A 26,725-nucleotide genomic window follows, 5' to 3' on the forward strand; every position below is an offset into this window, starting at 1 on the left:
GATAAATACCCAGGAGTAGAATTGCTGGATTGTATAGTAGTTCTATTTTTAATTTTTCGAGGAGCCTCCATACTGACTTCCATAGTGTCTGCACCAATTTACATTCCCACCAACAGTGCTGGAGGGTTCCCTTTTCTCCACATCCTCGCCAACACTTGTTCCTTGTCTTTTTGATGATAGCCATTCTAGCAGGTTGCAGACTGATTTATCTTTCACCTGCCATTTCATACTATCTATGAGAAAATGAGTTTCTTATTGTTAATTATGTGGAAAGTGACTTTGTGATCATATCAGGTCATTGTAAGCAATGAACTATTTTTAAGGACTTTAAGTATTTGATGACGAGTGCAGATCTTGTCACTGAGTCTGCATGAACTTCACCTTTCCTCTTAAGATGGCCTTGCAGGACATCTGCTTAGAACTGACCATTTGGGGTTTGGGATCACAGGACATGCTTGACAGTAATGTTTTATTTCGTTAAGGTAACAAATGATGGCAGTACCTGCGATTTCTGTCAACCTAGAATGGCATTTATCTGCACGTTTAATATTGCTTAGGAGATTTGTGAGGACATTATTAATGAGAGATTAATATCTTCCTTTATAATCCTACAGGATCTTTTGGTCCTCTGACATCAGATCTTAGGTGGGGCCAATGTTATTAGTGGAGTGGGCTGCTCAGAAATGTCAGGGTTTGGATAAACCAGAGGTTTACCAAATTAAAAAATTGGACATACGTATTTGTGAACCTGTAAAGAAAAGTTAAGTGGTTTCATAATAACCTCAATATTAATCCAAGCAAATAAAGCAGGTGTAAAATATCCAAGTGAACAACTTGCAGAGTATACAGCAATAGTTATTCTCTGTTTTCACTTAATTGGTATGACTTTTAAAAACAAATCTGATCAAACAGCAAGTTCATACTGTACAGCACAGGGAACTATATTTAATATCTTACAGTAACTTATGGTGGGAAGGAATATGAAAACAAATATATGTACATGTATGACTGAAGCATTATTGTATATACCAGAAATTGACACAACATTGTAAACTGACTGTAGTTCAATAAATATATATATATATAAAAAAAACTGGAAGGCAGGAAAAAATATATATTCTGTTACAATAAATAAAACTGCCCACATTTCATCAAAACAACAACAACAAAAAACCCAAATTTGATCATTCCCCCCCTTACCATCAAGATGGCCATGTGACCAGGGAAATTTGCATATTCATTGCTTTTTTAATTTTTACTTCACTTGTGGAGTGTCAATTCAGCAGATATTTATCGAACAACTGTGTTGAATTACTAGTTACCATTGGTGCCACAGAAACAGGGCTCAGTCCCTGCTGTCAGTGTAGTATCTGAACCAAATGGGAGAAATATCTAGATAATTATAAGAAAAGGTGGAATATGACAAGAGCCTTGCACAAAGTATAGTAACGGAAGGAGTCAGGATAGCAAAGCAGTAGATTCTAGTTGGAAGTGGCGTTTCATTTCAATACAGAAGTTTTGGTTTGTTAGCTTGTTTATTTTAATGTTCCCTTTGTAGTCTGTTTATTGTAACAGGATTGGAAAAGTATTCATATATAAAACAGAAAATGAAAATCCCTTGCAATCCTGCCACTCAAAATTTATGAAAATTAAAATTTGGTTTATTTCCATTTGACTTTTGGCATATTTGATGTATTCCTAGTATTTTTCCCTATACACACATACTTTTTTTTTTAATTGGGAGAGTGATGCATGTCCATTTAGAAGCCATTTTTTCCCCTTAACATTGTGTAAGTATTTTCCATACTGAATTTTCTTTGAAATGAAAATGTTTAATGTCTTTATAATATTCCCCTATGTGGCTCTACATAGCATGTATAATGCTGCCCTTGATTGGGCAATTTTTGGTTGCAGTATTTGGCCGCAGTGATCATCTGTACATAAATCTATGGAAAGAAGGTCTGTTTTGTTGCAAGGACAGACACTCAGATTGAACTATATGAAGCAGAATAGGGGACTTTTGTGGCTCTCAGTACTCACCCCAGACAGGGGAGAGGTGGGTCATCTCAGGTGGAGGTGAGGGTCCAAAGATGCCAGCCTTGTGGGGTTGCCCTCACCGTGTCCTGTTTTTTGCTGGGTATTGGCTTCACTTTTCTGGGTCTCTCTACTGGCACTTTGGGACTGTTGCTGGGGATGGTGGGGCTGTCCTGTACATCGCAGGAAGTAGAATATCCATGGCCCTGTCTTAAAAGTCAAGCGTCCTCCAGTCACGTGAACAACTATTCACACCTTTGCGCAGGTTCTTTTCCTTTGGATGAAGCACTCGTACCGCTCCTGCTGTGATGGAGAATCCCCTAGTGGAGTTTGAACCCCCTGTCCCCACCCCTCCAGGGAAGGACTCCTGTTTAGCTCAGTTGAGGGACCCCTCTTGTGGTGGGTGTGGGAGTTTGGGGTGTACAGGGATGGGATGAGGGTGGGGCACAGTAGCCTTTCCAGATGGATAGGATTGTCAGGGGAAGAAACTTCCTGGGGGAGGGACCGGCAGGGAAGAAATAGGAAGGAGAGGCATCAGTCCATCTCCTCCCAGGGCTGTGCAGATGCTGGCGGGTTCCCATCACATAAATGTTGCTGTTGAGCACCGAGAGCAGGGATCTCACCTAATGTTCCCTTCGACGGGTGTCATAAGTGATTTTCCCTCCTTAGATATCTTCCCCAAACACCGTTCCTCTCGCTTGTACTCACACACACCTTCCCGAGTGGGAGGAGAGGGGCAGAGATCGAACTTGCTTGGTGTGAGTTTCTAGCAAAACTGGCCCATACAGGAGCACGCCAGTCAGGCTGCGATGGGAGGGGTGCCTCTGCATTATTTTCTTCTCAATGTGACGACCTCTTACATGATCCCCTGTCTCTGTTTTTTGTTCAGAAACACTTAGTAAGCCAAGGTGTTAATTCCTGGCAGCCCTAATCAGTCGCCAGCAAACAGGGCTGTTTCAAGACAACCATGTATTGAGAAGGAAGATGCTCCATTTGTGACACATCCGAGTCTTGCCTGTTTTTCAGATTCCCAGTCAAAGCCATATCTGTGTCTCCACTCCATTGGCTCACCGTTTGAGATTGTACACAGACATGTTGGAGAGCTCCCAGGGCGCTCTGGGGGAGGTGACAGTGGTGCCAGTGGTGGTGGCGTAACTGGTTTTATACACAGAGTATCTGGCATCGTTGTTACTTCCTGACATGTGAATTTTGCCTTTTTCACCAGTGTTAGTTTCTGGAGGTCAGAAGCCATGTCTCAAACTTCTGTCCTATCTTCCCAGTGCTTAAAAAAGAGCCTTTCTTTGATGGAGTAATGGAAATCTTACCATAGGATCCTGCGCATCTAGAAGATCACAACTCATTAAATTCTCAGTAGCTTTTCCCAAGTTAGAAAGAGTAAAACTCATCTCAGTTTGAACGCAGTTCTGTCAAGCACCTTTTTATCCAGAGGGCGCTATTCTCGACATTCACATCAGTGAATAAAACAGTCCAAAACATCCTTGTCTTCAGGGGGACCATATATAGTTTTTGGTCCAAACTGAGATATTTTCAATACTGAAAGGAGTTGCTAACTGCACGGGATGCCGGAACAGGGGGCGTCTAAGTGGATGGTCACCCTTGTGCTCAGAGAGTGGCCCAATGTGGGGGCTGATTTTTCCCAGAGGCTGTCGGATGGATGCCTTTGGGACAGGCTGGGGACAGATGCAGCTAATGCCCTGTGACTTCAGGGATGAGCCCACCATTCACTCACCCAGGACACATTTATTGAGAACTTGTACGAGTCTGCATGTGTTCTTCTGATAGGCTGTTTGCTCCCAGGCAAGACTGCATTTTATAGGGACATACAGGTGGGAGATTCGTCCTCAGCTGTAGAGGAAGATAACGAATGGAATGGTTTGAAAAACACTGGGCTCTTGAGATACAAATCACAGACTCTAAGTAATTTGCTTGTTACTTAGAGTAACAAGTCCTTTTGATCAGCATTTTTTGTTTATTTGTTTTTTTAAGATTTGGAAATCCACAGGGCTCTAGTCCCTGAAGGTTGTTTAACAGATACATTTCTTCTTAAGGGAAAAGGGAATTGAAATTGCTTTAGAAGGAAAGCAACTGTGCGTTAAAATTTAAAAAACACTTATGTACCGTGAGTGACTTTTTCCCCGTGTACTGTTGTTAAGTTTTACCACCTGGACTGATTTGTGTACCCAACACCACAATCAGGACATGGAACATTCTGATCAACTCAGAAAGTTCCCATACGTTGTTCCTTTGTGTCACCCTCCCCTCTCTCCTTCCCCAGGCCCTGTGAACCGCTGATCCTCCCTCTGTCACTGTTTGTTCTTTTCCAGGATACCATATAAGTGCAGTCACAGAGGAGGTAGCCTTTTGAGACTAGCTTCTTTCACTCACACGATCTCTTTGAGATTCTTCTCAGCCATCGTGAACATCCATCCTCCTTTCCCTCCTGTTGCTGAGCCGTATTCCATTGTGTGGATGTGCCACAGTTTGTGTAGCCGCTCCCTTGTTGAAGGACATTGAGGTTGCTTCCAGTTGGGTCAGTTATGAATAGAGTGGCTGTAAACGCACGGCTGCTGGGAACTTTCCCCTGCGGGTTTCCATGTGGGCGTGACTTCTCACAGGCAGACACCCAGAAGTGGGGTCCTCACCAGCACTTAATGTTGTCAGTGCTTTTCATTTTAGCCATTTGAATAGATGTGTAGTGGGGTTTCAGCACGGTTGTTTATTTTTTTTAAACAAAACACGCTGAGAAAACACCTGTACAAGGGGCTTAACCAAAGATATGACTAGATAGTTTCCTGGACTATCTAGCAGAGGCTTGACAAACTCTGTTAGCTGCCCGCTTTTTGATGAGGTAGATCGGAAAGAGCAATTGTGTATATAAAATGTGAGGCCCCATGTGTAACAGTGCCAGCAAGAAATAGAGGCAAATAAGAAACCTGAGATACGTGTGTGTATGTGTGCATATAGGCTTGATTTCAGTAAGTATCTTGTTCATTCTCAATATGAAATGCAGTGATAAGAATTGAAAGATAAAATGACTGAAGCAACTGAAAGGCAGTGCAGATGTGGAGGAGGGGATACAGGCTTCGGGGCATGTATTAATATCTACTGCTGCATGACAGATTGCTCCTAAACTGAGTGCCTTAGGACAGCAGTAAATACTGTCTCTCACAGTTTCTCTGGAGAAGGACTCTGGGAGTCGCTCAGATGGGCAGTTCTGGTTTGGATATTTGCAGTAAAGATGTTGGCCGGGGCTGTAGGATCTGTTTCCAAGAAAGCCCATGGGCTCCTCGGTTCAAGTGCTTGAGTGTCCTCACAACGTGGTGGCCAGCTTCTCCCAGCGTGAGTGATTTGTGGGCAGACCAAGGTAGAAACTGCCGCTGTGACTTAGGCTGGTAAGTCATACATTGTCACTCCCACAGTACTCTTAGTCACACAGGCCAGCCGTGGATTAGTGCGAGGTGACTGCACAGAAGTGTGGATGCCAGGGGGCAGGGATCGTAGGGAGCCATCTTGGAAGCTGGCCACCATGGGCCCTGAGGGACCTGTGTTCAAATCCCAGCTGGCCCCTCAAAAGCTGAGTGGTCCCCAAGATGCACTGCATTTCTGAGTCTCAGCTTCCTCTCATTTTAAAAATGAAGATAATAATACCTACAAAATAATGCCTGTGGAGACACAAATCATGGATTTAAAATAAATTGCTTATGAAAGTCTTGATCAGCATTTGTTAAGATTTGGAATTTGGGGAATTTGGAATTTCTTTTGGGAATTGAAGATAATATCCTAAAAGGGACTGTCTGGCAATTTATAAAAAGCTCATGACATGGTAGATGTTATTTGTATTATTAAACCATGAAGCTTTGAATCTTAACTCTGCAAAGATTAACACATTATGTAATGACATTCTTTAAAAACATTTTTTTTAAACTGAAGTGTAGTCAGTTTACAATGTGTTAATTTCTGGTGTATAGCACAGTGTTTCAGTTACATATATATGTGTGTGTATATATATGTATACACACACACACACACACACACATATACACCTTTTCATATTCTTTTTCAAAATAGGTTATTACAAAATAATGGGTATAGTTCCCTGTGCCATACAGTAAAACCTTGTTATTTATCTATTTTATATATAGTAGTTAGTATCTGCAAATCCCAAACTCCTGATTTATCCCTCCACCCCTCTTTCCCCTCTGGTAACCATAAGTTTTCTATGTCTGTGAGTCTGTTTCTGTTTCATAAGTAAGTTCATTTGTGTCATTTTTTTAGCTTAAGTAATGACATTCTTTTTAGCAAAGGTATTGGTCACAGCTCTTTTCACTTTCAGATTCTGTGTTTTTTTCTATATATTTTTCTCTCTCTATTTTTTCCCTTTCCTAAATGGGGAAATCCAGTCATTGTGAATTAGCAAAGACCAAATTCCTCATCTGACTTGGTTCTCAGGTCTTTATTTTTAATAATACCCCCCAAATAAGAAGTATGTTATTTGAGGTCTGCTGTGTCGTGCTGGAAGCTTGGACAGACATTATTGATGGGTTTAGCGATGTCTGGAGAGCAGGTATGAAGCATTAGCTCACTGCATCACAGCCTCTTTATAGAGTTTTTAGAAAATGCTTGCTTGTAAAAGTCATTTTAAAATACATAAATCAGCTCCCTTTGACTTTTTCGAAACAGTCCAGAAAGCGTTCTTTTTGAAGCGATTGCGATGTGGGATAATGTAGCTCTGCTGCTTTGAACTGCTTTTGTAACTGAGAAATGTGCCTGAAGGAAACCTGGGGTCTTTACCCCATTTTCTTTCCATGCCTCCTGTATTTCACTCTTGACCCTGCCTTGCCCCCCTGCCCCATCCCTACACTCCTGTTTGTGACTTGTGACGTTTGTAAAACAAACCTCTGGAGCCCTCCTCATTCACATCCTCCCATCTCTACACCTGCTGCTTCCTCTGCTTGGGACGCAAGAGCTTTCTACACAGTCTGTCTCAGCTCCAATGTCCACCTGTTCCCTGCCCGCCTCCTTCCAGAAGATTTTCTGAAGGCTAAAGTCTACCCCAGGTGTCAGCCTGGACCTTCTGTGTTTGTACGTGTTTTTTTCTCCTCCCAACTCCTTTTATTTATTTGAGCAGTAACTTGTAACTAGCACCTCTGAGTCCCAGGCTGCATTCTGAGGCTTTACATGTACAAAGTCATGTGATCATCCCAACCACCCTGATTTTTAATCCCCGTTTTGTATAATAGGAAACTGAGGCACAGAGAGGTTAAGTGATTTGTTGAATGTCACACAGCTTTCCTGGTGGAGCCAGGAAAAAGGCTCAGAAAGTCTTTCCCCATTTATTGAGAGCAACTTCTGCTGAAGTGTTTCACACCCTCCACTTTCCTGATGCCTGGGAAAGTGCCCAGAATGTAGTAGGTGCTCAGTAACCATTTGTTACTTTAATTCTCTTCATTCACTCTCTTGTGTCTGGGGGTCACCTGCCTCTTCTTTGGGGATTATACTCTTAGATGAGCACATATGTTTAAAATTCTATGTAAAATATAAGTGTTTATGTACATTGAGGACAGGGTATTACCTATGGGTTTTTTTTGGATAAGAGTAATACCAGTGGTTTTTATTTTTTCCTTTGAACTTTCCTGTGTTTTCTAAACTGCCTATAATGAATTTTTATTGCTCTTATAATTAGCCAGCCGTGATTATTTAACATGAGAAAAACAAACTGTTTTTCAAGAGATGGAAGAAAAGAAAAACCTTTTAAGATTTTTTTTTTTTCCTGCAAATTGAGCCAAGCCTGGCCACAAATGTAAACAGTCATCTGAGACATACTTGGGCATTGCAGGTCTTCCCCTGCTGTATTATTGAAACTGTCTACTCAAAGATCATTTTAGTCTTTGTAGTGTTTCCAAGGTCCCTAACCGGAATGTCGATGCTCATGACCCTTGGGTGAGAGGTGGTCTTCTAGGGGAGACATTATCAAAAGGTATTTTTTTATTTGTGGGTTGGAAGTTTAAGGTTGTCTGAACTCTGTGCTTCAGGTCAGTGGGAATAATTCATCAGCATGAACTCAGACTCCAGGTACGGTTTGGGAATAGTCATTCCAAGGCCACATAAATAAATCCCAGTGTCAGTGTTATCAGGTCCGGAGTTGGTGATGAGGCTTAAGGCCTGTGGCAGGGGAACGGCGAGGGAACGGTTGCTTCTTCCAGGCTGGTAGGTAAATGAGCAAGGACTGCCAGGGACAAGAAACTGTGCTGATGGTTTGATTCCTGAGAGTCTGAGACACGCAGAGATTGTTTGCCCGCTCGCTGTTGCCGTGCTGTCTGGGTACCCCTGCCTGCTTGTATGCAGGAGCTAAATATCCAGGGTGGGTATTGTCCATCCCACTGGCTCTCGTCCCCGGCGTCATTCAGTGCTTGGAATGGCCTTCAGTTCTATGGGGTGAAGATGCAATTAGAAAAGTCTGTCTGCTGGGCAGTGGTAGGGAAAACCTAATAACCCGTCAGAACCCATTCCCTGAAAATTGCTTGAAAGTCTGCTGTACGCGCTAGAAGGACAAACAGCACGTAGCAAACACATCTGGCTTCTCTTTGGAATCAGGATATGGGCTACAGTCTCGTACCAGGTACTATACTATATACTAGACAGTGTGCTTGCACTTTGCATATATTTTTATTTGGTCTTTTGCTCAATGAGGAAGGTATTATCTTCATTTTACAGAAGAGGAAGCAGCGACTTCGAATATTGGTAACATGCCTACAGTCATGTAGCCGATCAGTGAAATCAGGCTTTCCTCAAGCCCACACTCTTCTCTGTGTCTCACTTTGGGGTCCTCTTCTAGTACAGGTATCACTGAGCCTGCCAGGCTAGGGCGACTGAAGTGGGTCTTGCAAGTTCAAGGTCAGACCAGGTCTTTATTTAAAAGTGTGTTATTCTGTTCATTGTGAATTTTAAATTTGGGGGGGAACACGTAACTAGGTTTATTTGTTTGTTTGTTTGTTTATTAGAGGTACTGGGGATTGAACCCAGGACCCTGTGCATACTAAACATGTGCTCTACCGCTGAGCTATACCCTCCCCCACACTGTGAATTTTAAAAAATTACATTTGTTTTTTAAAAAAATTATTTGTTAACAATGATTATCTTAGTTACTGTGTGTTTTGGTGCCCCCCTGAAATTCTTTGCCCAAGGCGAGTGCCTCACTTGCCCAGGCAGCCAGTGGTCCTGGACTCAGCACGAGGACAGTCTCATCAGTCGGCCAACAGAGGAGCTCCTCGTCCTTTTTGGTATTGTGATACTATTTTATTTTCCCTTTCAAGGCATTTTGGGGGAATGAGTCACCAGACTTTAAGGCATGTCCTTGGCTTCACTTTTGAAGGTGTTGCTTTGTCTCTGAGAGCATGGTGGTTGGTACCACGGGTTACTGACCGAAGTTCAGCTTTGAGAAACAGAAGCCCAGTTCTGATGAAAGCCTGTTAGAGTCACCAAGGCTGGCGTTTTGTCGCTTGGTGCTGATGTCAGGGCTGGGGTGGGGGTTGCGGGATGGGAAGAAGATGTGTTTTTAAATTGAAGCCACATAATATAGGAGCTGGGCCTGAAGCTCTCCCCTGCGCGATGCCAGCCTGGCAGGCAGATGCTGCAGTTCTGATGGTGGCCCAGCCTTTGTGGTGCAGGGCAGAGGCGCAGGCCAGCCTGGTGCAGGGGGTGGCTGCCGGCCTCTCCCCTGCGATGCTTGCAGAACGGCTTGGGTGGCCTTGGTGGCCTTGGTGGCCTAAATCGAGCCCAAGGCTAGCCCAATGTATTTCACATGGGAACTGGCTGTGTTTCACTGAGTCTTTTTTTTTTTCATAAAACATTAAAAAATAACCTTGTTTCTTTTGTATCTATCTTTTTTTTAATTGCAAAAATAATAGGATCATCATAGAAACTTGGAAAAGTAAAGTAGTAGTCTGGAAAAACACACAGATTGCTCTCTTCTTCATATTTGCCTTATATAGTTTTCTTTCCTTTCCTTAATTAAAAAAAATGCACTTTGTTTTTTAGAGCAGTTTTAGGTCCACAGCAAAATGGAGTGGAAATTATAGAGTTTCCATAGACCCTCCCACCCCCCATTATCAACATCCGGCATTTTCTTTAACTTTTAGATTTTTTACTGTGTTTAATGTTTTTAGATGTATAATATATTGTACATATGTTTTGTGAATTTCTCCTCCCTTAATGTTGCTTCAGTAGTCCTTAAATGAATGTGGTTAAGGTCAGAGGTCTCTGAGGTTCACTTCCTGTTGACCTTTCCTCAGAGGAATGCGGCTGAGCTCACAGTGGGGGCTGGGGGGGTCCCCAGATGACCTGCCCTTTGAATATTTATCATGTGGAGATTTCCCAGAGCCTGCTTAGAAGGATTTAGGGGCCAGGAAGACGCCCTGCTCCTGCCTCTTTTACCGCTGGATTTTTTCCTCTCTGGTGTTTGGGGAGGGGGTGTGGGATCTGCTTTCTGTGAGAAGTGTGAAGCCTTCCTCATGAGTTAGAAAATAGAACCGGAGAGGAATGTTGCCAGAACAGTCTTGACTGTTAAAGGAAACATCTAACTCGGATGGATGCTTCTGGCAGTGCGGACTGCCCGGGCGCAGGCCTGCTGGCCGGCTTGGAGGTGGCAGAAGGTGCAGAATCTCCCAGGGAGGGAGTGGGTGAGAACTGGGGACCCGCTTCAGTGGTGTGTGCTGGGAAAAGCGCCTTCCCTTGTGAATCTGTGGGCCCTGGTTTATTTTGTTCACTTCTTTGCAACTGCTGCCTGGCACAGGCCATGGCCATGGTCGGTGGTCATTACATCTTGGTTGAAGGAAGGAAAATGAGACCCCCTTTGGGGGCTTCTGAGTAGAATTACCTTGAACCTCTCACTCCTGAGCTGACCTTCTCACCGGCTGTTTAGCCCCCATGATCTGTAAAAGCCTTGACTTTATAGTCACACATTGATGACAAACCTGATTGTCACCATCCCCTCAGACCCCGTTTATCGACTTTAGAGTAGCTGTCCTTTAGCTTCTGGACTTGATTTCAGCCTGTCTCGGGCACGGGCTTGGCCAGCCTCTTGTAAAGTTAGAGATTCTTAAGCAATGTTCCGTGAATGGCTGAGGCGCCTTGCAACTCAGGAGCTTCGAGATCTTAAAAACAAATGCCCATTTAGAGGGGAAAAAAGCCTTCTTTGGGGGCCATGATATCCTACATTAGTGGCCTATAAATTGAACCTAGGATGGCCTGTCCTAATACTTGTAATTATCCCCCTTGAGCTGAATTCTGAGTAAATTACTGGGTGGCTTGACTGTGAGTCATACCATTGGCACCAAATCCAGGAACTAGTCTTACTTTTAGTGAAGAGTAGACCTAATAGCATTTCAGATTGTGGGGGAGTGGAGGGAAGGAAAGGACGAGGAAATTGTCATGTGGGTGTTTTGCCCCCATGGATGTTTGTTGATTGGCTGGCTGCCGTGGTCAGATGCGAGGAGTGGCCGTTCGTTTTAACCCTACAGAGTTTGATTGAACATCTGGACTCTTCACTTGCCACCCACGGGGCAGCATGTCAGGGACTCTTGTTGTGGAAAACGGCATTTTAATTGGAGACCGAAAGAGCCAGGAAGTCTGGGGTGCTCTGGGTGAGTTTAAGCTGAAGTCTCTTGGTGCCTTCAGATTGACCCTCTTGACTCTGGGTTTGTATTTGATCACACAGCAGAGTAAGTAACACGCCTGTGCCCTTCCCTTTATATGCATTTTTACCTACTGCCGTGAGTCCAGTGGAGGCATCATTAACCTTTCAGAGAGCTGAGGTTTTTGTTTCATAGGAAACGAACTGATATTTTTAATTGTTTTAAGAATGACAGAGAGTTCTTCACTGCTGTTGTTTTAGCCTCCTCCTCTGCTGTCTCGTGTTTACTCTTGGGGGAGTGGAACCTCTCTCTCTGTCTCTCCGAGAGAGAGCCTGTCTGGCAGGCCAAGAGCTTCAGCTCTTAGGATCATCCCAAGTGATGATCTGATTCTTCCTTGAATCCTGCCCTACATCTTTAAAATGCCATGAAGTTTAGTTTGATTTAAAATTCTTTTGAGTCTATTGTTCAGTTTGTTGTCTTTTAAAACATTTAAAACTATACTGTAATCTGGCATATTATGCTGACATTCAAGGAAATGAAGTTTTCTGAGCAGCAGTATCCGTATTTTAAGACAAATTGTTAATTGAAGGATTAAAAGGTATTATGAGCAGGCTGTTCTGCACGTGGACCAACAGGCCTTGGTTTGCAACCGCACTGATTGAGCGTTCCCAGCAGTTTGAACTCTTGTCAGGCTGAAGTTTGTTTTAACACAATACTGTGGGAACAAGATTTGTTAAGCAAATAGCGAAAATCAAGTTACATGTGGAACGTTTACTCTCTTTAAGAGAAGAGACTTTCCAACACTTTGGAAAGAATCACTCATGATTCTTGCCCATTAAAACAAGCTTGGTAGGACCTTTATATGATAACCTCCCATCATTTAAAAAAATGTATCATTCCAGAAATATTTTATGCATAGACATTTGACATACGTTGGTGGCATACGTTGGATACTGTGTTGTATCTTGTTCTCTTCACTTAAGACACCCTGAAGACTGTTCTGTATTAGTGTACAGATCTGCCTCTTTCTTTTTATTGGCAAGTAACATTCCATTTTATGGAGGTCCCTTAAATGCCTGTAAAGTTGTCCCTGTTGATAGACATTTAGGTTGTTTCAAACATTTTGCTGTTAGAAACAATGCTACAGTGAAGATCCTTGAAGTCTCTTTGTGAGTGTTTCTGAAATAGAAATTCTAGAAGGGGGTCTGTAGTCAAAGGGTATATTTGTTTTAAATACAGATATTGCCATATTGTCCTTCAAGAGTTTGTTCTTTTGCTTTATTAACTTTTTTTTTGGCTTTTTTTTTTTGGGGAGGAGGTAATTAGTTTATTTATTTTTAATGGAGGTACTGAGCATTGAACCCAGAACCCTATGCATGCTAAGCACTTACTGTACCACTGAGCTGTACCCTCCCCGCTTTGCTTTGTTAATTCTTATATAGTGCGTGCTTTGTGCTAGAAAGTGTTTCAAGTGCCTTCTAGATATTAACTTGTTTCATCCTCAGAGCAACTCTTATAGGTATTAGCGTTGTTACAACTGTACAGATGAGGAAACTGAGGTCACAGAGCTGACTTAACCTGGTCCAGGGCCACATCCAGTCAGTGGCGAGCAAGAATTTGAATCCAGGCCGTCTGGATCCAGAGTCCTCTCTTAATCATTGTGTTTCACTACCTGTTCCAGAGAGGAGCCATAGTGATGTTGAATGTTTTCACCTTTCCTAGTCTGATCAGTGAGATGTCAGGTTTTTTTTTTTTTTCATTGTCATTTGCATTTTTCCTGTTGCTTGTTGAGGTTGGACACATTTTCAGATGTTGACAAGCCATTTGGATTTAGCTGGCTTTCTATCCACTACCTGTTCCTTTCCTTTGCCTCTTTTTCTATTTGAAAATATTTTTCTTACTGATGTGTAGTAATTCCTTTGCCTATGGAGAAGATCAGCCCTTTGTATTTTATTAAATAAAATTTTTTTGGCTGAGGGAGGGAATTAGGTTTATTTTTAGAGGAGGTGCTGGGGATTGAACCCAGGACTCGTGCATGCTAAGGAAGCGCTCTGCCACTTGGGCTATCCCTTCCCTCTGTCAAATATATTTTAAATGCTTTGTCCGACTTAGTACTTTGCTTCTTGGCTCTGTGCATTATCACTCTACTTCCGTGGCGTCTGGGGTCTAGGCCATGTTTAGACAGAGCTTCCTCTGTCTGAGAGCATTTTTTTTTTAAATCTCATAATTTCTTCTAGAACTTTATGGTTTATTTTTAAAAATTTATGTTGGTTCAAAGAGTAATGTGGAATTCAAGTTAATTTTTTTCTGATAATATTTAGTGGTAATGACGGGCGGCTACACAGGAGTAAAAAGCAAATGCGCGGTAAAGGAGTATTTGGTGCCAGGCTGTTGTAGCTGACTCTTGATGACTTAGCTGTGCTGTTAGCTTTGTGGCTCATGTTTATCCCATGGCTATTTCCATTTTTTGCCCTATTTTCCCTTCCCTGCAGTTAAGAACTATCTAGCTTTTCCTCTGCTTCATTTTCCATATACTTGCCTAATTCATTCCATGATTCTCACCTCTGGCCTAAATCTATTTCAGTATATTCAAATTTCATCAGATGCTTAGATATTTCCTGTTTTATCCCCGGTCTTCAAGGGTGATTTGTCTGGAGGTCTTCTGAGCTGCTCCGGTCTGGCCTGGTCAGCATCCTGCCATCTCCCCCATGCTTCCCCCGGGGGTGCCCTTTGCCTCCATTACCTGGCGTAGGATCTCTGGCTTGGTCAGCTTCAGGGATCTCCCTGGCTTCTCTTCCTGAAATCTGTTTTCTGGAGCCTGTGTCTTTCCATTTCCATGTTTTTCTTCCTCATTTTGGTGGAGCCCCTTCCTCAGTGTCTGGGGAGACCCTGTGGGCTGGGTGGAACATCTGGAGACAGGATGGTGGGTTGAAAGGCTGTTAAGGTCCCTGTGCATCCTACTGCAGACAGTGACTTAGCTCTCTGAATCCCTGTCTCACCGTGGTTCTCCTCCCCTCCCGCTCCCAGCGTGGCTGTAGGACAGTGCCGGGTAACTCATCTGTCGGTGTGCCTGTTATTACCATGGCATGGAGTCTTCACTGCTGAGCCAGGCACTGTCCTATGATTGTTTCCTTCAGAAACTTTGTTTTTCCTGGAGAGAATTCACTTCTTAAAAATTTTCATGATTTTCTGTGTACCCATGGCTCAATTCTTCCAAATAAGTTCAACGGACCTGCCAATTTTCCTGCAGCTACTCTTTACCAAACTTTAAAACACAGCCTGTAAACATTCAGTGCCTCCATCTTTTCTCTTTGGTGTGCACTGTCTGCAGCCCCCCGCCTCCAACTCTTGTGCCAGTGGATTGTACTCTAGGCCTGGTGCACAGCCATCATTCACAGACTACTGTTCTTCATTCCTGGACCCACTCTTTTCTGGACTCCACATCCTCTAATTTCATGGTATATCCCATTGTTTTAATAGAACACATACTCCAGTAGCTTTCTCAGAAAGATGCAAGGGAGTTAAATTTCTTTTGATTCTTGGCATCTCTTTACTGTAAGCTTAGATTTGCTTGAGAATTTTATTGCATGTGGAATTAAAAATTGAAAATATTACTCTTGACATTTTAAAGACATTGCTTCATTGTCTTCTAGCATCCTTTGTAGGTGATTTATTTTTTCTTTATCTCTCTGAAACATTTTAGAGTCTTCCCATCTCATATTTTGAAGCTTCACAGTTTTTGGCATAAATCTGAGTGGGTCCTTTTTAAATTATTTCTGCTGGGCATTTGTTTTTCTTTTTATTCTGGAGACCCTTGCCTGTCAGTCTGGGTTATTTCTTGAATTAAAAACTTTTTCTTTTAATTCTCTTTCTGTAATTCCTGCTATTTGGGAAATTTAAGAAAATTCTCTACTTTTTAAATTTCCATGCATTTTTTGCCTCTCCTTTCTATGACATTTCCTTAAATAAACCTTTCAATTAACTATAGAAACAAAAATTTAGTTATCCCTATGGTTGATTTCCAAGAGCTATTGGCTTTTTTCCCATAGCATCTCTAGCTATATTTTAAGACATGATATTCTTTCTGGGGATATTAATTCCAGATTTAAAAAAACTTTCCTCTGCTCCCTGCAACATCTGGATGTTTTCACAAGGCTTATTTTCCTCCTTTGTGTTTTGGTCCTGACTTTGATTTTATAGGCTTTCCTTAAATATTTGTTCATCTTTATCTGTTATTAAGAGCACGTATTTAGAGTAAGGCACAAAAAATCAGATCTGAATCTCTGTGCCTGTGGATGGGCTTGCCGATTGCTGATTTTTCGTTAAAGTGATGAAGCAGCGACTGGTGGTCTTGTCAGAGGAAACCCTCCAGTGTTAGTGTGTGTATGCATTCAAATTCTCCAGAGAAAAATCCCGCCAGCCTTGCCTGCGATAAGCCTGGGATAAGCTATGAGTATTCTGGAAGCAGGATGGAGGAAGGGGAATATAGGTCCCGTGGGGCAGTCAGACTTTTCCTTAATTCCCACCATCTCTGGCTGGGTTTGCAGATACAGATCACATCACTGTTTCTCATTGTGCCTGCCGGCATTTCTGATGTCCTTGGTTATCTTTCTTTGGATAATAAACCTCTTAGTTGGCGCTTGGGGTAGATAGGAAAAGGGGACCTGAGACCCCAAGATCCCTCCCCTTTATTGGACCCTCATCCTCTGTTCCACCCTGCCTGTCATTCTTCCCTTCAGCGGGAAACTCAGAGGAGAAGGTTTTGTTGGAACTCCTCTGAGCATCACTTAGGAGCTAAATCATCAGCTCCATCTCTCCACTTCCCATCATCTGAGTGTCAGTTGGATGTTTTGTCTGCTGATACCTACACATATATATACATATACGTTTTTTGTCCTTTTAAAAAGATATGTTTACTGTCCTTTTGGTAGGTTTTTTGGTGGGAGAGGCAGGCAGGTGGTTTCTCTGCCATGTTCAACTCAATGTTGACTTTATTTTGCCAAAATCTGATATAAAATGATAAAGAAGTTTGTTGCAGAAGCAATAAAATACGAGACCTAAATTGTTCCAAAAGTTGCAAATTTTTTCATTTTCTAAGGGTGCAGATTCAGTCTGATATTTATGGATCTGTCTAAGAGAATTTCTATGATGTGTTATAAGCTATGTCTGCCGTTTGAACATATGTGTGCCCCCACATGTACCGGTACCCTTTTTCCATCTATCTCATTTTTGTCACTGTCACAGAAAAATCAAGAACGGTCTGAGTGGTTTGTTTTTGTTTTGTTTGTTTGTTTGTTTAAATCTCTTGACCACAGATGGGTTCACTCTCCCCGTGGGTGTTTGCCAGCCTCACATCAGGTTAGCCGTTCTCTGCTGGATGAAACAGAGAGAAGGTGTCACTGATGACAGCTCAGGTCCTGCTGGCTTTCTCTGTGCAGTCCTGTGGTGGGTGAGGGGCGGGGTGGGAAAGAGTATGAAAATCCTAGTTCTGCTTAGCCAGGAATGAGACATTTCTGAGTAGGAATCCAGCTACTGATTTAATTTTGGCCGCGGAGGGAGTTCTTGGTGGCCCCAGGGAGGAAGTGATGGGAAGGAGGGAGAAATTGGCAGGATAAACAAGGCTCTGAAAATAAGGTGTCATGGGGTGGGGGTGGGGGATGGGACCAGTCTCTGCCGGGCTCCTTTGCTGGTGCCACTGAGCAGTTATGTGACCCCCTCGGAATTTCCCCATGACCTCCCCTTTTGGCTGCAGCCGAAAGAACGGGACTCCCAGGGCTGCCTCTAACACAGTGCCCTTAAGGTTCAACCTGAAGGAGCAGAGAAGAATTACCTGTGAGCCTGCCACCTGCGTGCTTCTTCTTTTTTTTTTTTTTTTTTTTTTAAGACTTTGGGCAAGTGTGCTCGTTCCCCTGTTTATTTTGGGGGGGGTGGAGAAGCTGGAGAGAGAAGGAAGTGAGCTCATAACCAGCTTTGGGACACAGTGCTGACTCGTGCGTTTCTTTGTACAGGATTTTGCCAGGCCCTTGACATTCATTTAAAGCAAAAAAAAAAAAAAAAAAACTTTCTCCTTGAACATCTGTGCAAAATCAGCTAGGGTGGAGGGCTTAGAGCCCAGCAGGAGTGTGGGGTAATTTAGCACATTTCTGAAAACTGGGGTGAGAGACTACAGGACCCCCCTACCCCCGTTGTGATGCACTGGCTACAACCCAGCAGCAAAGGCAGGAGGACAAATTGTGCCAAGAAGATGTGTTCAGAGTGCGGCAGAATCACATGGTGAAAAATGTGCAGGACGTAAATGGGGGAATACGCATTCTAGGGGTTTCATGAATAAAAACAATTAAGAATGTCATTCTCAGGTTTTTTTTTGCTCCTGCCACATTGGGTATGCACATTTGAAAAAAAAAAAAAGCCAACCCAGTTCGCTCAATCAGTTTGGCTTACCGCGCCTTTCAGATTGAGCATCATTTCATTGCATTTTGGTCTTTCTCGTAGCTGTAAGCCAGGAAATCTCCTGTTTAATTAGGTCATCTGTTCCTGAGAGTTCTGCCCTTGCAAAAGCAGTAGAGGAATTTTTATCGGCAGTTGGCATAAATAAAAAAGTCAATGGCAAATTATTCCATGGTTTGCCTTATGTTTCAGGTGGACCTTATGAAAATTCCTTAGAAGGAGTTTTGTGTTTTAGGATACCCATCAACCTGGGTGAAATTTCCTCCAGTTTCGGTTTTCATTGACTATAGGATTTTGCCTTTCAACCGGGAGCCTTTGGAATCCTAAGGGGTTTGCAACCCCTGGAATGCAGGCCTGTGAGCCATTTTCAGGATTTCAGGAAGCCTGTGACTAGAATCCCACAGTCATAGGGGCTGGGAATAGGAGTGGGGTGGAGGTAGGGGTGAGGGAGCACCTCCTTAAGTCCCTGCAAATTACAGAAAATATCCAAGTGTTCGGCTTGGCCAGATCTTTCTCACCTGGGTGTGACCACGCAACGTCTCATGCTGATCAGAAGGGCCCGTTGACCGTCTATTACTTGTGCCTTTAGTGAATGAGTCAGAAGTAGGGTTAGTTGTTTAGCTGCATCCGAGCAGATCTGTTCTTCTGACCAAGGGATTAGGGCGTGATCTGGAAAGGGTCCCCCAATCCATAGAGAATAAAGTGTTGGTAACCCCAGTCCCCACGCTGCTCTGGTCACTCCCCCATTTGCTTTGACAAAGATGGCACAGTCCGGGGTTTGCAGATAGGGCCCCATTTGCAGTTACTGAGGTGAAAACCGGAAAGGGGTCTGCCACAGCCTTGACCTTACAGTGTGGTGATGGGGAGGACTCAGCTGCCAGTGAGTGGGTGCATTCCACCAGAGTCCTGGCTTTCTTCTTCCCAACTGCAGAATGTTTATTTCATACACTAAAAATACAGAGTAAAGATGGGAAGGAAATTGACCAAAATGTTATCAACTTTTGTTTACCAATGGTATACTGGCTAACCAGTGACCAAATTTAGCAGTGCTTTTGCAGTGATTGGCTTTCTGCCTTTTTAAAATTTAATTTTTATTTATTGACTTTTTGCTCACCTTTCTGCTTTAATTTTGTAAATTATCAATAATGAGACTGACTGTTATTTAAAATTGAGATGAAATATATATATATTTTATTAGTGTTTATCTAGAATGTTCTCAAAGGTTGATGACTTGAAGCACTGGAGAAAGGTGTAGCTGAGTCTAGCACGCCACTGGAATTCTAAAATACACGTGAAGTGTTGTGACAGGAACGCTAATGAGAGTTGGAAGAAAAACCCTGGAGCAGAGGCTTAGAATTTCTGCTTACCACTGCCCAAAAGTTTCATATTTCTTCTTTTGTGGAGATTCCAAATGTTTTTGAAAGGCTTGAAAGTGAATGAAAACCCTCTGACAGAAACTTAGGGATGGAGGGATGTCTAGTGGGTCACTGTGCAGAAGCACTGTATTGTTAGCTTTGGCAGTGACCATTCTTAGAGAGAGCTCTGCACAGTGACTCACTTTTGGGACACTTGAACTCTCTGTCTTGTCTCCTGTCCACTTGCCATCTTCCTTCCTTGAATAACAATAACCAACACTCTTAGAGCACATACTACATGTCAGGCAAGCTTCTAAGCACGTTAGAGTGTTCATTTGTTTTCTCAAAACACTATTGAGGAGTAGATACTATTACATAACAAGAAACTGAGGCAGAGATAGGTCAAGCAACGTGCCCGGGGTCACACAGCTGGTAATCGGTAGAGCCATGATTTGAACCCAGCGTGGCGACTGGCTTGTGCCCTCAGTCACTGCCCTACCTCTGACTGGAGCCTGGGCCGGTGGGGATGGGTGGGTGAGGTTCAAGGTTAAAGTTAGGTTGAGGGTTCTGCTGAAGATCTTCTCTGTGGCCGGTGTTTAGGTTGCAGACAGTGGGCAGCTTGATGTCATTGATTTTAGCTCATCAAGCAGTCTTTACTGAGGGACCTGTGTGTTGGCCGTTCAAAACAGCAGGGATCAGCCACGGTTTCTGTCTTCAGGGAATTCACAGCCAAAGTTGAGATACGAGATACGTTCCTGTGAAAAATGACACAGCACACCACAGAACTCCTTGTAAGGGACTTCACGCAGGCACGTTTGTATTTGTGTAGGGAGAGGAATAGGTTGTCATCTTGAGGGAGAGATGGAGATGTACCCAGAAGAGGCAGTTTCCTCAGCTGGCCGCTTCTCCTCGTCTGTAAACAGACTGAAGTCTTTCCCATTTAAAACAACAAAGGTGAACTGAAAAGCTTCCTTCCCAGACTCCCTTCTGTTGACCTGTTCTTCACTCTCAGATCTATTTCTTGAAAGACCCTTCTTCATTTGTTCCTCAGCTCCCTTACTTAACGTTCATTTTTCCAGCATGTCCCAATCAGGCTTCCAGTGGAATCATTCCACTGCAATATTTGTTGTCCTGAAACACATACACTTTTTAAAGATTTAAAAGTAGTACGTGCTCAGAGCAGAGAAAAAACACAGGTACAAAGAAGTGCAGAAAGGAAATAAGATACTGATCATCTCACTTCTCAGAGTTCACCAGTATTAACAGTTTCATGTATATTCTTTCAAGTATTCTTTCCACTGAGTTCTTTATTAAGACTGTCGTATATAATTTCACAGCCTGCTTTGATTTTTTAATTAAAAAAACACAGGCACATATATATTTTTTAATCTAACATTTATTTTATGAAAACCAGCTGTCATGTGCCTCGCCCCTCTGCAGGCTAATTCTTAATACCTAGAGGCAATCATATTTGAATATTTTAATTCTTATTTTTCTCATGTTTATCTTCCAAGTTTTGGACTAATTTGTTTACATAATTTAGATTGAGTACAATTCTTAATCATTCACCAGATGTAACCATAAAGCAGTATATGTAATTTCTTGATTTCTTTTTTCAAATTTAGGTTTTATCACTCTGCTTGCTAGTATGGAAGACGAGATCTAACTCACTTGCAGGGTCTCTCCAGACACCGCCACTGTGGGATGTGGGACGGGGCCATGGGTGGGTCTCTCTTCCTGGGCACCGAAGCATCCCCGATCAGAGCCAGTGAGATCAATGAGCTTCCAGTGTGAAGAACCATTGATCATTTGTCAGTTCTCTTTTAGGGTAATAATTCTAGATTCTTCTTTCCTTTAACTGTTTGAGTGGTTCCCATCTTTCCTGCTGGAAGCTCTCCTAAAATACCTGGTTATCTCTGGCTGTGTAGATGCCGGAGTGAGGCACTGCAGCAAGAGCGGGGTGGAGTCCCTGTGTTGATGGGGCTCTTGCCCTGGGGGGCCTCTCCTTTGTGTGACTAGGTTGAAACCCGTCTCTTTTTCTTGGGGACCCCAGGGGGAATCCCTGTGGGTGGGAAATGTCCTGCTTCTGCCAGACTGCCGGGTGGGGGGAGATTTTCCCAGTCTCAGCCAGGCCTCCTGTATTCACCCCCTATATGTATGTTCACCCGGTAACTTAGCCACTCCTGGTAATTATTTTTACGGTGCATATTATTATGTGTCCTTTGCCTTGTTTCTACTCCATGATTACTCATATTTGAAGGACGGTGAGTTGTTTGCTGAATGAACTGATGTGTTGAGGGTCAGAAAGCCGGGTGTGGAGTGTTGTGAAACACCCGCTCATGTTCATTTCATCCACTGTCCTTTCACCAACTCTGTTATTTCTTCTACCTTGAGAATAATCTTCCCTCAGTTTTAAAAGTATTTTGGTATGTCATTTTAAAGTTTCAGGCTATAATAAGGGTGTGGGAGATTATTTGATAGTTGGAAAACTGTTCACATATATTGACCTTTAAAAGCAGTTTATAAAACAGTATCTGTGGTGTGATCCTGTTTTTGCTTTTTTCAAAAAAGTATGACTGTGCATTCAAAAATATTGGAAGGACAAAATACCAAAATGTTGTTCCCCAGATTTGTAAAGTCCATTCCGCTCTTGCCTGTGGTGGCTGTGGGCAGTGGTCCTTCAGGGTGTCTCAGCAATGATAGGCTCTAAGAATTTATGAGAAACTGATCTTCCTAACAGATCGTGTCAGTTACTGAACCTGCTCTGCTTTTGTGGTTGAAGCAAGATTCATTTTCATGTTTTTGACTAATACTAATAGTTTGTGATCTTTCAGCTTGTGATTGATTTTTAAGGTACATAATTTTATTGACGGGGTGCTTTGAGTGGGGAAGGCCCCATTTAATGATCAGCTCTCTTGAAAAATAAAAAACAACACTCTGGTTCCAAGTGTGCGCTGATTTCCGTGGTGTAAATATTCCCACCACGGCTGATTTCAGGTTACCAGCGAGACATCACTGAACACAGAATTAGAAAGGGCTACTCAGTGGTAGGGGTGTTCTAGAACATCGTCACTGTATGGATACCTTAGGTCAGATCACCCTGAAGAACACAGATCATAATGCAAATGTAGGAAGGTAATTAGGAAGTGATGATGTTGGAGTATGTATTACCTTTGTTTTTAATATAGTTTAAGGACAAGTTTATGTAATTTAGTTTTTAATGGTGTCTTTATATAACAACTGGCTGGTAAAAAATTCCTGAAATTTTCGCAGTGGTTCTCACAAGCTGATATGATCTGGCCTGACCGGGCAGGTAAAGAAGTGAAATCTCCAGGCATCGGGGTTAATCTGGCTGGTTCAGGGGCTGTTTTGTTCTAGAACTTTATTCTGGGGTGGCTTCTTTTCTGTTTGAGGTTCTGTGTGATCAGAATACCAGTGGAAAACTTGGGGGAATAATCAAGTAGTCTGCTCTTTATCATGTCTTGGCATTTGGAACACGATGGTACCTTGTAAAGCAGCATATATTCGTTCCTTCAGGGTCCTGTTAATGCCTCCCAGATGATTTTGATTCTTTGACATTTATTCACTCATCTTCCTTTGATGTGCTGGTAACGTAGACATAACATAAAACTTAACCATTTTAATCCTTTTTAAGTTGTGACATTGTCCATTCACGCTGTGCACCCACTGCCATCCATTTCCAGAACTTTTTCATCTTCCCAGCCTGAAACTCTCTACTCATTAGACATTAACCACCACCCCCACCTCAGGCCCCTGGCCACCACCATTCTACTTTCTGTCTCTGTGATTTGCCTCCTGTAGATTTTTCCTGTAAAGGGAACCATACAATATTTGTCCATTTGGGTCTGGCTTATTTCACATAGTATAATGTCTTTAGGTTTCATCCATGCCATAGTATGTGTTGGAATGTCCTTCTTTTTTAAGGCTAATAATTCACTGCATGTATATACTACATTTTATTTATCCACATGAAGAGGAACAGGACAAATTTTGTGGAGAATGTGGCCTTTGAGATCATCTTTGATAAAAAAAAAAAAAGCAAAATATCGCCAGGTAGAGATTTGGAGAAGGATGATCCAGGCGACAGTAAGGAACGGGGGCTATGTGTCCTAAGGAGAGAGAGAAAAGTCTGGAAAGATAAGTTTGGATCATCTTAGGGGACTTTGAATGTCAGGCTAAATAATTTATTCAATTTTGTAGGTACTGGAGAACTATGAAGGGCTTTTTTCAGTAGGAGAATAACACAGTTGTAGTTGAGTCAAAAAGATTTGAATCTGAGCAGTTGGGTGGATACCACGCGGAGCTAGAGGTTATATTTGCAAATGCCATTTGGCTGTTGCAATAGTCTAATGGAGAGGTTTGAGGCGGAAATGGAAGGTTGGTTCTCTTATTCCTATTTTCCTCTTGTTGATGGAATTTTCATGAGCAGAGTTTTGCTAAAGTTCTGTCCACCACTTTTTTTTTTACCTTTATTCAAATCATGCTATTAAATGTGACATATAATACATATGTTGAATATTCTTTGGGGAGTCAGTCAAATCATTAAGGCAATTAGTTGTGACTTGAGAACAATAAAAACCCAGAGAGGAAAGTGTTCAAATGTGGTCTTCTAAGCTGTGAGAGCAAATATTCTCCAAGCTCAGAAGTTCCTTTCAGTGCATGCATTGTGTGTTCTACTCAAAGAGTTGCGGTATTACTAGCTTGAACATGGCCATTGGTCCTCCTTAGTGGTGGGTAGACTCTTGGAGTGAGGCTGACCTGTCTTTCACAATTTGGCTGGACTCATGAAGGCAGGGACTCTATTTTGTTCCTGAATGTCTCGAATAGATCCTGTAAGAAAGAAGCCCTAATAAATATTTTTAAAAAATTGTTTTAATTGTTTTATTGGCCTATACATTTGAAGTATAAAACTTGATAAGTCTTTTTTTTATTATTTAAAAAAGTTATTTATTTATTTATTTATATTGACATACAGTCAGCTTGCAATGTTGTGTCAATTTCTGGTATACAGCGTAATGTTTCAGTCATTCATACACATACATATATTCCTTTTCATATTCTTTTTCATTATAGGTTACTACAAGATATTGAATATAGTTCCCTGTGCTATACAGTATAAACTTGTTTATCTATTTTATATATAGTAGTTAGTATCTGCAAATCTCAAACTCCCAATTTATTTCCCCCCAACCCCGTAACCATAAGTTTGTTTTCTATGTCTGTGAGTTTTTCTGTTTTGTAAATAAGTTCATTTGTGTCTTTTTTAAAAAAAGATTTCACATATGAGTAATATCATATGGTGTTTTTCTTTCTCTTTATGGCTTACTTCACTGAGGATGACAATCTCCAGGTCCATCCATGTTGCTGCAAATGGCATTATTTTATTCTTTTTTATGGCTGAGTGGTATTCCATTGTATAAATATACCACAACTTCTTTATCCAATCATCTGTCGATGGACAGGTTGCTTGAATGTCTTGGCTATTGTAAATAGTGCTGCTATGAACAGTGGAGTACGTGTATCTTCTTGAAAATATCTGTTGAATGAATGAAGTTTCAAGATACAAAGGTGAGGGTAAGATATCCAGAAAGTTTTGGGTAATGCCCCAGTGCCTTGACTACTTCCCAAACTGCTCAAGTTGACTTGAGGGCCTGATGTGGCCCTGACTGGTCATGAGGGCAGTGAAGGCTGAGCTGGCCCCAGCTAATGCCCTTTGAAGGACCTCCCTTCCTAGAGATGAGACCCTGTGTAGTCCTCCTTCAGGACTATTTGTGGTGTCAGACAGGAGTGCTTGTCCTGGATATCCATGGTACATCAAATGGGCCCAGTCTAATTCTTTAACTGATATTGACCTTATGTGTGTTGGGGAAAAGCATTGGCCCCTTGCAACAGGATGTTTCCAAGTTTGAAACTCTTAAGTTGGCTGCAAACTGATATGGCCCTTAGAGGTTTGCCAGTACTGTGGGTGTGAGACTCCCATTGGCTTCCTGGCATCCCTGTCCACTGGGTGGTAGAGAGAGTGCTTCCTCTTCTACCTGTTCTGTGATGCAGGACCACTTACCATTCTGTTCCCAGGGAGAGCGCAGGGCTGGCCGGCCTGATGGGTGCTGGCTGGTGGAGATGTCCTCGTGAACTGGGAATGAGATTTTGGTGACAGGATGGTCAGGTATGTGAACTCATGCTCCATGATGGTTTTTAAGTAGATCGGGCAGCCAAGGCAGGCTTCTTAAGGTTGTGATGGTCAGAAATGAGAATGTTTTTGTTTTGTAATCATGAAACAGTATACGAAAAGCATTTAAATTACATGAAAGGCCTTTCATTTTTAATACAGTCTTAAGTCAATGTTCAGTGTCTGCCCAGAATATCACTGGCTACTTTAGACCAAGTTTACAGAAGATGCCGGTTCTTTTTTTTTTTTTTTTTTGCCACACTTTGGTCGTTGTCACAGGTAGAGAGTAACTGCTTTGATTATGTGCAAATAATTAAAGATTCTGTTAAGACATCTGGTATTATAATGAGCAGTACGGACAAGGATTTGAATAAGTGATACATTAGTTAGCCAGGTTATATAAATCATAGGGATAGAAATTCCCTAACCAACCTAATGTAATATTAAAATTAAATACTTACTCATTGGAGAGGATGTTTACTTATTGCTGTGAATATTGCAAAGACATCTCCACGTGGTCATAGTTGAATTTTTAATTTAAAAACTAGTTGAGGCTTAATATAATAAATATATTTAAAATTTTTATTTTCAGTTCTCCAGAGAAAATTTCAGAGATATGTAGTAAGTTATCACCGGTTCAGGAATAACAGCTGAGGTTTGTGATTCTTGTTAATAGACACCTTCTGGGTGATGCTTGTCGAAAAGCTTAATTATTTTTTTCTTAATCATTTAAGTTCTCCATCTTCAAATTATACAATAGTTTCTTTACTAGAATGTCTGTTTTCAGTGACTGAGATTTTCCCCTGTCTTCTGTCTTTTGCGTGTTACCACTGTGTCATGCCCTCCCCTTTGTCCCTGCCCTTTGGTCTTCTTCACCCGGTCTGTAACAGCCTTTTTTAGCTTTTCTCTTTTTGAGTTGATCTACTGAAGTGTTGTTGCTTAGCAATGCCTAGACGTCTGCAGTGGTTGTGGGATTAAAGCGATCTCCACTCCTTTGTTATTTTCTTCTAAAGGTCTTTTACAATGGGCTCCTTTCTTCAAGGATG

The 26,725-nt window shown here is 42.2% G+C and overlaps 1 protein-coding gene across 7 annotated transcripts in view; it reads left to right on the forward strand.

Annotated features, from left to right (window-relative positions):
• The window catches only part of FARP1 (FERM, ARH/RhoGEF and pleckstrin domain protein 1), a 332,832-nt gene that overhangs the window by 64,159 nt on the left and 241,948 nt on the right, over positions 1-26,725 (forward strand). The window contains exon 1 of one of the 7 annotated variants that reach the window (XM_072976478.1): positions 11,442-11,696. The exons of the other annotated variants lie outside the window; for them this stretch is intronic. The gene's annotated coding sequence lies outside the window, so the exon portion shown is untranslated. Of the gene's footprint in view, positions 1-11,441; positions 11,697-26,725 lie in introns of those variants that run through there. 7 annotated transcript variants of the gene reach the window in all.

Source organism: Vicugna pacos, chromosome 14, assembly GCF_048564905.1.
Source record: "Vicugna pacos chromosome 14, VicPac4, whole genome shotgun sequence".
Taxonomy (NCBI): domain Eukaryota; kingdom Metazoa; phylum Chordata; class Mammalia; order Artiodactyla; family Camelidae; genus Vicugna; species Vicugna pacos.